The following is an 11,667-nucleotide window of genomic DNA, read 5'->3' as shown; positions in this document are numbered from 1 at the left end:
ACCACCAACCAACTCATAACCATCAATACAACAAAACTTTACCTAAACCATACCACATCAGTCCATAATATCCAAGGTTTTCAACTCAAACAACCACAATCAAGACCTATGAACTATAATCAAGCTTCAATTACCAAAACACTTCCAAATCAAACCAAACTACTAATAATCACAATCCATGCTTCTCATTTCACAAAACCAACCATTAAGCTTAATAACAAATAAAGTAAAGGCTAGGGTTTGAAGTTTATACCTTCCTTGGGAGGTGTTAAGTTGCTAGGAAGCCTTAGGGAGCCTCCTACAAGCTTGATCTTTCCAAAGAAATCAAGAACACAAAGTTAGGCTTTGAAGTTTCTAAAAGTCCGATTTAAAGAACTGTAAAAATGATGGTCTTACCATGATTATTTGGACGAGACTTGTGAACAAGAGTTGTAGGCCATCTCAATACCTTTCCAATGAGCTATAGAACACAATATTTGAGTGAGAAATGAAGGAGATACAGCAGTTTTAGTGTTCTGGTTCTGTTTTGGCCGAGAGCATGAAGAACAATGCCTTGGTTTCTTTTTGATTTTGATGAAAAATGATTTGCTTGGCTTGGTTGGTTTGATTTTTGTGTTTCTTTTAGTAAATTACCTAGTTGCCCTTGATTTTGTGTGGTTAAAAAGCCACCACATCTCCTTCCTTCCCATGTCATGCTTGTGTCATCCTCATGATGTCATCCTCCCCTCCTTGTCCTCTTCTCATTGGTTGGGTGACATCATTCTCTCTAATCCCTTTGATTAACTTCCTAATTGTTTGCCTAATGACCGCTGATCTGTTATACAGTTCGCTTAACTTTCGTTTTCGTTTATCGTTTGAGGGATCATACCCGGGATCTTATTACTTAGGTTCCCTTAACCTTTCTCAATACATTATATTCCTTTTTATGATCCTCTATTACAATCCTTTAATTTAAATCATTTTATCCTGTTACCTTATACTCAATTCTTTCCGTATCTATTGGATTTCCGGGAAAAATCAAAGTGTTCGGATTTGGATTCTGACGATCTTTACATACACTTATATCCCATATAAAGTACTAATAAAATCTCAGAATATCCATATCAGAACCCCTACATAGTGTGGCATGAAAAGTTTTCTCATTCAGCTAAAACACTATTCACAAGGGTTACAAAAAGTTCAAAATTTTGGGAGTTATTACAGTTACAAGATAACTTCTAATTGATATGAAATATAATTTTGTCTCCTAAAATATATCAATCAGATATCTTATACAAGTCTTCTTATCTTCTAACTCTTTTCATGCATATCTTCTTTTGTATTAGTCTCGATCTTCTATCCTGTAAATCAGCTTCCTTCCTTAACTGTAAGTCCTCCCGTACTTAAGTTCTGACTTCCAGTAAGTACTGATTCCAGTAAGTACTGATATTTCCTGTTTGTTAAGATCTGAAAACTAAACATGAAATATATTAGACATGACATCTCAAATATAACTAACATAATCATATGTGGTTATGTTTTATCACATCACCCACATTAATAAGAACTCTATTTTTATTATAATTATGTAAAATTTATGCATTGTCATAATAGCACTAACAAATAATCAAGATGATGATTAAAATGACAATTCTCTGAATATTGCTAAACTGGGTGCAAACCCGTCTACGAAGGGAGAAGTTACCTTGAGTTAAATTTCTTAGTATCGTAATTTTTTGGGGGTATTTATCCAAATTCAATATGCATTCATATTGAAAAATTTAATCTTAAAAACATACATTTTGTGGGATAAAATAATGAAATGGGGGAGAAAATGCTAGTTAATGTCTATCATATGTTTCTAATTTATGTGTTAATGTTTTTCCAATACCAACACAATTATTTTATTTTATTGCAAACTCTAATAATAGCTATTGTTGTTGGATCGTTCATTATTGATCCTAGGTAATTATAAGTTTTATCATTCTTAAATTACGACGTAAGCTGTTGTTCACCTCTAGTGTGATGTACGTAGTTATCGATTGCTAATTGTTTTCTCTATTTTTGATTTACTTGATCATATTGATTTTAGTTGTTAGGTTGGCTAATAAATTTAAACATTATGCGATGTGAGAACATGCATCCTTATTTTTTATACGACATGTTTTTAAATTTAAAAATTTCGCAATGTGTAGAAAGGCGAGGTATTTGAAGAAATACAAAGAACTATTAAAAATTTATTATCCATTATCATAAAGAATTATATTGTACCACATTACCTACAGAAATAATAAATCTACTATTATATAGCATTACATAAAACATATATCAATGCAATAGCACTAACAAATAATCTAAGATGATAATTAAAATGACAATTCTCTGAATATTGCTAAACCATGTGCAAACCCATCCGCGACATTCATTTTATTTTTGTTCTTTTTTGTTTAACAAAGACGGGAAAGAAGTTAGCTTGAGCTAGATTTCTTCGATAATATTTATCCAAATTGCATTGAATTTCATTTTGAAATATTTAAATTTAAAAACATGTCGTGGGAAAAAAAGGGAGAAACGGCTAGCTAATATCTTTCATATGTTTTTTATATCATTACGTGTTAATACGTTTTCAATATATATCAACATAAATATTTTATTTTATTACAAACTTTAATAGTAAATATTGTCGTACCGGTCACAAAATTGATCCCAAATAATTATTAGTTTTATCAAATATTAAATTACAACGTAACCTGCTATTCAGCTATTCACTTCTGGTGCAATGTATGTAGTTGATCCATTCTTAATTATTTTTTCTTATTCCGACTTAGGTAATCATATTGATTTTAGTTGTTATATTGGATAATATCCTTAAATGTTATGAGGTGCGAGAAGATACATCCTTATTTATTGAAGTTAAGTTGACATTCATTCTGCATTTTTAAATCTTTAGGTGATATTTATCCAAATTTAATAGGATTTCGTGTGAAAATTTTAAAATTCTGCAAATGTGTAGCTAGACGGGGAACTAATGATGACGTGACATTATAGGGATTTTTTTTTTCTCTCCCCAGGTTTGATTCTCCCCCCTAAAAATGTAGGAGATAGGAGTTCATTGGAGTATAATTTATGAAGCTAAATCTCTTAAATTTGTACAGCTCGGACAAATATAGGAAAGGATTGTGTGGTTGCATGCATTCCTAATTTAAAATTTAGATTACTTGACATGCATTCCTAATTTAAAATTTAGAACTAGGTATACATTTATGGTTACTTGAAATTTAGTATAAGAATCCATTTAGAGTCCATATTTAACATTTGGTTCCAAAATTGTAGAAATGAGCATGCATTTGACGTGCTCTCAATGCTTGAGACAAGTTTAACTTTGGCCATTTCTTAGCAATAAGGCTTCGGGCTAGACACTAGGAATTCTGATGAGGTCGGTCAAAAAATGTTCCATTCTTTCGCTCTGCCACCCCATTAGACTCAGGTGTGTATGGTGGAGTAACCTCATGAACTATACCATTGCTTGTGCAAAATTCATTAAATAAGGTACTCGTATACTTACCACCTCTATCAGACCTCAAACATTTAAGTACTTTGCCAGTTTGTGCTTCAGCTTCAGTTTTATACATAATGAATTTATCTAGTGCTTCATCCTTATATTTAAGCAAATAAACATAACAATATCTACTACAATCATCTATAAAGGTAATGAAATATCTACAGTGATACGTAGTCAACATACCACCAAATTCACATATGTCCGAGTGAACCAAATCTAATAAGTCTGAATCCCTAACCACATTATGAAAAGGCTTCCTTGTTTGTTTAGCAGTAACACACACTTGACATTTAGATTTCTTATCAATGGCATACTTTGGAATCAACTCTAAATTCATCATATTCTTTAGAGGATCAATATTAATTGACCAAGTCGTAAATGCCACAAACCAGATGGTTCAATACAATTAATAGAAGGTGTATCACTATCATTAATAAAATCACCCAAAACGAGTTCAACATTTATTAAAAACAAACCATCAGACACGTAACCCTTGCCAAAAAATGTACTAATATGAGTAATCATTACTTTATTACATTTTAAAGAAAGTTAAAAGCCATTCTTAACTAAACAACTTCCACTTACTATATGTTAGGAATATGTGTATTAGTTTGATGATAAGTTCAACAAAACACTTAAGTAGAAATCTGGTGTTGTAGCCTCAACGGATAAGACCATTCTGGCTATCCGTTGAAGGAGTAGCTTCACTTAGAAATAAGTTTAGTATTGTAGCACATTTTATTCTCTGTATTTAAGTTGTAATTCTTAGATGTTGTGGGAAATTATAAGTCATGTTGACTACTAGTGGATATGTAAATAGGAGGGCTAACTGTAAATGTTTCATGCCTTGTAATTTTGTATAGGTGAAGTAGTATCAACTGATATTAAAGGCCTTCAATGGATGAGAAACAAAGCTTCAACGGATGTCTCTAAAGCTTCAACGGATAACATCCATCAACGGATGAGTGCATCAACAGATAAAGCTTCAACTGCTAATGCTTCAACAGATAAAGCCATCAATGGATAAAAGCTTTAACGGATGCTAAGTTCAATAGCAGTTGATAGTGACAATTTATAAGCTGACAGAGGCACATGGGTTGACAGAGACAAACTGGAATGTGGCAGCCTCTAGGAGGAATCAAGAAAAAGCAGCATTTCCATTCTGGTGCAAACAAGGAAGTATTCAAAGATTCACAGCTAAACCTAAATTGCATTGGATAGAGAAATGAAGAAGAAACATGTGAAGAATCTTTTAATTGTATTCTACAGTTTTGTCTTCACTTGTTAACTTGGTGTTATATAAACCAAGTAGCAGCTAGTAATTAGATGGTGAATTTTCCAGAGCTGTTTAGAAAAATCCAGAGAGAAAATCATCTAGTTTGTACTAGGACGCAGCTGTGATCAATTCTTTGATTCACAGATTTTCTGAAATAACACATCTCTGGTGGAACAACATATCCACCAGAAAAGTTTTTAAGTTCTTTGTGTTCTTTACATTTGTGCTTGAATATATATCTGTCTGTATTAGCTTAAAGCAATTCACACACATTTGTTCATCAAAACACTTAGTCTTAGAAACTGCTCAAAACTTGAAAAAGTTTTGAGATTTACATTCAACCCCCCTTCAGTAAATCTCATTGTTAGTCCACTGGGAATAACACTATATTTCTACGAATAGAGGGTACATGATGCATTCTAGTAAAAGATAGAATACGCCCAGAAGTAAACTTCAGGTCCATGTTTCCTACTCCAAGCACTTGTGGAGCACTAGCATTCCCCATTTTCATTGTCACTCCATGACTCTGTTGATAAGATATAAACAAATTAATATCAACAAAAATATGCACATTAGCTCCAGTATCAATAAACCACTCATGTGATAGATGAGTGGAAAGTAGTACATGTTTGTAAGTAACATACCCTTCATCAGTTTCAGAGGCAACCACCTCACCAACGACCATGTTGGCTACAAGCTTACTTGTGGTTCCAAGTCCAAGCACAGTATTTGCTTGAGCTACCACTCTAGCTTTCTTAGCTTTCTTACTTGGACAATCCTTACTCCAATGACCAACCTGTCCACAAGACCAACATGGTTTGTTTGCCTTTGGTTTCTTAGCCTTGTTCTTGTCAGGTTTAGTGTTAGCCTTATTGTGCTGCTCCTGCACAGAGATGTCCAATATCAAGTTAGTCCATGTTATCTCTCCTTTCTATCTTTTCAGGGAAAGAGCAAACTTTTCCCAAGACTTAGGGAGCTTTTCAATCACTGACATAACCCGAAACTTCTCAGGAAAGACCATACCGGACTCACCCAAAGCATGAACCAATATCTCAAACTCATGAACCTGTTCAATCATGGATTTTCCATCTACCAGTTTGAATTCAAGAAACCTAGCCACTGAATACTTCTCAAGTCCTTGAGAATCAGTTTTGTGGGTTTGGTCCAGCTTATCTCATAAGACCTTAGCAGTATAGGTATTTGATGAATAAACATCGAACAAGGTGTTCGCCAAGGCTGCCAATATGCCTGCCCTAGACACCCCATCCAGCCCATAAAGCATAAGCCTTAACAGACTCAGCTTTCTCTTGATCCAATACAGGAGGATCATACTGCACCACTGACCATAGACCCTTAACCGTTAACCAGAGCTTCATCTTTTTCTGCCAATGAGAAAAAGAAGTTCCATCACTGAATTTATCAGGCATACCCGATAAATCAATAGGATGGGTAAAACGATACGTAGTCCAATCAATGGTAGCAGTAACACCAGAGCCAGAACCAGTCTCAACAGTCTTCTGAACATCAACAGTTTCGTTAACCATCTTGCTAATTATACAATATAACAAATAATCCCTTCAAGATTGTTGGGATTATTACTATACGTGCAACAATGGGATAGTTATATATCACAAACTAACAAGAAAAGGAATATCCAACCAAGTAATGAAACAAACACGAAGGAACAAACAATATATAATTAGAGACTGAATTGACAAGAAATTAGAGAAAATCACTTAGCTCTATGAAACTTAATCAGAATTAGAGAATCAGCTGAGTCGCCAAGCCCTCGAGAAGACTTGACTGTTCTTGAAGAGATTATTGCCCCACTTATACTATGATGGGTTGCCGTAATATCACTTCCAGGATAAAACAGCTCAGAGCGATCCGTTCACAGATACGAGAAGGCTCAACAATGACCAACACCTCAATTCACCAAGAAAATCAATCAATTTATGTAAGTAAATATGGGAGAGAGCCAGAGAGATGATGTTCTAGGGTTTCTCTCTATTTTACCCAAATTGATCTCACTCCTCATATTTTCACGCGCTTCACCTTTTGCTGTTCTCTACAAAAGTAACGTATGTAATCTGATCTATTATTTATTGCATAAGAGTCTATTTATTATTATTAAATAATAATAACCCTCACTCAAATATTAATATATAATTTACTTATTATACAAAACATGTTTATATAGTTTTAGCAATTGGCTTTCCAGTTTAGGCCCTGAGCACCAGCCTCAGCCCTTAGGCCCTAAACAAACCAAAACTTTTCAGCACCTCAGGACCTAAACCTTTAGCCTCGGGCCCTGAGCATTCCAGAAACGTTTTTAGCATACCATCAGGTCCTGAGCTTCCAACCTCAGGCCCTGAACATTGTAGAACTTATTTCAGCATATCATCAGGCCCTGAACCTCTAGCCTCAGACCCTGAACATTGCATAGATTTCACAATATGCATCTCAGCTAAAACCGAAACAACTCTGATACAAATAAGCATTCTTTCTCTTATTTCTACAGGGATTTCACCTAGAAAATGTCTTAGATCCAAATATTAAAGTTTATGTCCTTATAGCAAGGAACAACCTCCACTTGTTATTATCTGGAAATTACATCAAGAACACATATTACATGTGTCCTAAAATTTCCATTTTCTAACACTAATGTATCCCCAACCACTCTTGTGTCCCTAGAAGACTGCTTCATAAATTATAATCACATGATTTAAAGGTTTATATCTTGATTTAAGTGAACATAAATTGTAGTTAGGCTCTATTATGTCTTTTATTTGTAGTGTTCCTAAATGATTCCATAGTCACCCAAAGTAATTTATATAATTGCCACACAAGAGTCTAGTATGGCTGATACTTGGCCGCCTAACAACTCTTCTGTTGATCTGTAAAACTCTTTAATTCTTTTCCGTAAGATAAATCAGACCACCACTTTTACAATGGCAGTAAACTAATGCTTGTTAGTAGTATCCACATAATTTTTGGTATATTTACTAACACTATGCACAACAATAAGGCAGTTATATATATATAACAATTAACAAAAACATGCAAATAACCAAGTAATGAAACAAAACACGAAGGCAAACAAGAATATAATCAGTAACTGAATTGACAAAGAAATGATAAAATACTTAGCTCTAATAGAAGCTTTAACAAGTCTGAAAGAACTAAGAACAGCTGAGGCGCCTAGCCTTCGAGAAGTCTAGACTGTTCTTGAAGATATTATTGCCCCACTTACGCCGTGTTGGGTTGCAGCAATATCACTTCCAGGATACAACATCACAGAGCAGTTCGTCCACAGATACGGAAAGCTCAACAGCGATTTGACCTCAGTTCTCCCAGAAAACCTATGCTATGATCTGTATATTATGGAGGAGAGAAAGAGATACAACAGCTAGGGTTTTACACGTATGTAATTCACGTCTATCTATTCCAAACATTTTTTTCAGTATATAATACACCACAAAATGTAACTGAAGGTATGCATTATTTAAAATAAATATTCTGACGTAATATGCATTTAATATAATATTTCTAGAAACTGAAACTTAACAGTAAGTATCAGGATTTTTTAGATCCTGATACAGCCGGCCTCATCAGTATTTGTACTCAGCAAATCCTGATCAAGTCATCAGGATGTATATACAGCAAATCCTGATTCCAGGCACGTCAGGATCTGTCCATCAACGGATAATGCACATAATCAGTCTATCAAAGGATGATCCACATTGAACTTTAACGGATAAATCCACATTGTACAGGAGATAATCCACACTGAACTTCAACGGATAAATCCATCAATGGATACTGAGTTCTGCGCATCAATGGATGTTGCTTAACAAATCCTCACTGTTATACAAATTCATTATTCATCATAAAATAATATAATAAGTCAGTAAATATTTTAATTAATCATTAAGTAAAATTCCTCTTCACTTATTTAATGTGGGACAAAACCAACAAACCGAATTCAAGCTATCAACTTCACCTCAATTTCTATATGGATTACACTAAGAAAATGACTTAGACCCAAACATGAAAGTTTAAGTCCTCATTACAAGGAACAACCTCCAATAATTAGTTTTAGGAAATTGCATCAAGAACATGTCTAAAACATGCCTCAAACTTTCTATTTTCTAACAATCCCCTACAAGTCCATACAGAAATGCATATCAGATTTTATCTTGACTTGCTTTTCAGAGTCGGTACCCTTCCGGGTTTGAACCCTACTAAGTCCCCTACTTCGATGGCTATTGAATATAGATGGAATGTTTCACCTTGAATCTCTATCCGTTTGGTGTAACCACACTCTATAGACGATGACAAGTCAAAAGGCTATGGTGCAGATCTACGGCTTTGAGACGTTGTGGTCATGTCTCGATCCTATTCGTCGAATGTTTCAAGAAATAAACCTTTCCTCTAATTGCGACCTCACAATTGCATTCTCTGTAACACCCCCAAATCCGGGGTCGGGGATCCGGGTTGTCACGAGATCCATTTCCCTTAATAACACCCAATCTTAATACACAATCAACTACTCTGTACTGTGACCCCACAATAAACACACACACCACAAGTTATAGTCTCAGAGATGAATATCCACAAATAATCACAAGTCGTTTTATTCCACAATTATATGTCAATACACCTTAAAAGGTTTTCTGGATAAATTTACATTTCTTTGCCATTATTACAATTCATAATATACATAAGTCTGGTACATTATTAGTTGAAAACTTAGCCTATTGGTAATTTCTACCTCAGCTACAGCGGCCTCAACGCTTCCAGAAAGCTGCGGAACGTTTCCTATCCGCTTGCGAATTGGGAGCTTGGTCCTGTTCATCTTATCTATCTGATGTTGTGTGATGAAAGAAGAAAGCAAGGGTGAGCAGCAAGCCCACCAAAATAATATGTATAATGATTAACAATATATGAGCCTACTCATAATACTCATGAAAGTCTTGGTCAAAAGAAATGAACCAAGTTGATATCTTAATGCGATGAAGTCGCAAAATATTCAGTATATATATATACATATATACTTTTCAAAATATTGGAAGTCCTCTTCCATGCATAATATACACAAAGTCCCAGTGTATAACTGTATAAAAAAATATCGTTGCAAGGTGATCTCATATATCTAACCTTGTCTCAACGTTTTTCTGAAAATCTTTGTCATTCATAAGACAATTATTAACTAGATATAAGTTTAAAAGATGAAGTTACAAGATACCCCAATATACTTATATCTTTCCCAAATACTACTTGAACTACCACCGTTCAAGTTATAATCAGTTTCAAAAGTTCATCACATAGATGAGACTACAAGACAAGATTTGAATAGATTCAATCTTTGAATATCATTATAAATAATGAAGTTACGAGATACTTTATTAAGTCCCGACATATATATACACCTATATATATATACATTTCCTGAAAACCTCTGTCATGTAAAGTATGAACAGAATTGCAATATCCAATAAATTTGGAAAGGAAAGAATTTTGGCATAAACCTGATATCTTCCTGATCAGGCAAAGATACCAATAAGTAACCTTTTCTACTAGTAGATGGACGAATTCCCCACTGGTCATCACCCTGGTCGCAATAGGACCTTATGCTGGACTGCCACTCAGCTACTTATGCATTTGATGGACTCCCACTGAGCCACTTAAACTATTATGGACGCCCACTGAGCCCATGTTGCTTATGCCGACTCAATAGATGGACTTACTTCCCGAACGTTGGGTAAGTAATCAAGTCATTTACCAAAACTGCAACCTTGTTGCGAATATAAAATACACCACAGAGCCGGATCCCTCAGATTTCGAGCGAGTATTTAAATCCCCTTTAAAAGGAAGATCTTAAATATAAAAATGAGTTTTGGGATCCGCTCTAACTTTTAAAAATTATTTTGAAGACTCGAAAACACTTTAAAGAGTGTTTGGAGTAATGCTGATTTAATGAAGTAAATCAGTCCCAATATATTTAGAAAATATCTGATTATTATTATTTAAATAATTATCCCATAAAGAATAATCTTTATAAAAATAATTGAAGTAGAAGTATTAAAACTTATACTTGAAACGAGTATTAAATAACCAAAGATATACTTATACGAAAGTACTATCTTTATTTGAATAATCAAAGATAAGTTTGATTATCGACACCTTATTCTTTAATAAAATAAAGAACATATCTCAGCAAATAATCGGAGTCATAGATCCTCAAATGAATATTCAAATAATATTCATTAAATAATATAAACTGAGTCATAAGCCCTCGAATAAATATTCAAATAATATTCAATAAATAATATAAAAGAGTCATAAGCCCTCGAATGAATATTCATTATAATATTCATTAAATAAAATAAAGTTATCGAATAAACCTTATTCGATTAATAGTTTTGAAAACTATAACCATATATATATATATAAATATATATGTATATATATACATATATACAAAATCTACTCGGGATCCTCGACTCCCGGTTTTAGAAAATGTTTTCACCTTTTGGGTCCCTATACTAAGGGTATATGCAAGTTACCGCTATCCTCTAGCATATGTATTATCAACTGAACCAATCAGATATATATGGCAAGAATACGAAACAGGCATGCATATGTACCATATAACATGCTACAATATATCGCAAGAATTTGCTATAACAAATATGCATTTAACGCAAGATCATGCATATACACAAATACATCACAACAACAGTTATAACGGGTAGAAAACTTGCCTGAGTGACTGGGGGTTACGAATGGCTCGGGACGAGTCTGGTAACCTAGAAGCAACAAGTAAGTTGGAATTAAACCAAAGTCA

The sequence above is a fragment of the Apium graveolens genome, chromosome 11, assembly GCF_009905375.1.
Source record: "Apium graveolens cultivar Ventura chromosome 11, ASM990537v1, whole genome shotgun sequence".
Classification (NCBI taxonomy): Eukaryota; Viridiplantae; Streptophyta; class Magnoliopsida; order Apiales; family Apiaceae; genus Apium; species Apium graveolens.
The sequence above is the reverse complement of the archived record's forward strand: the minus strand, read 5'-3'. Positions refer to the sequence as shown.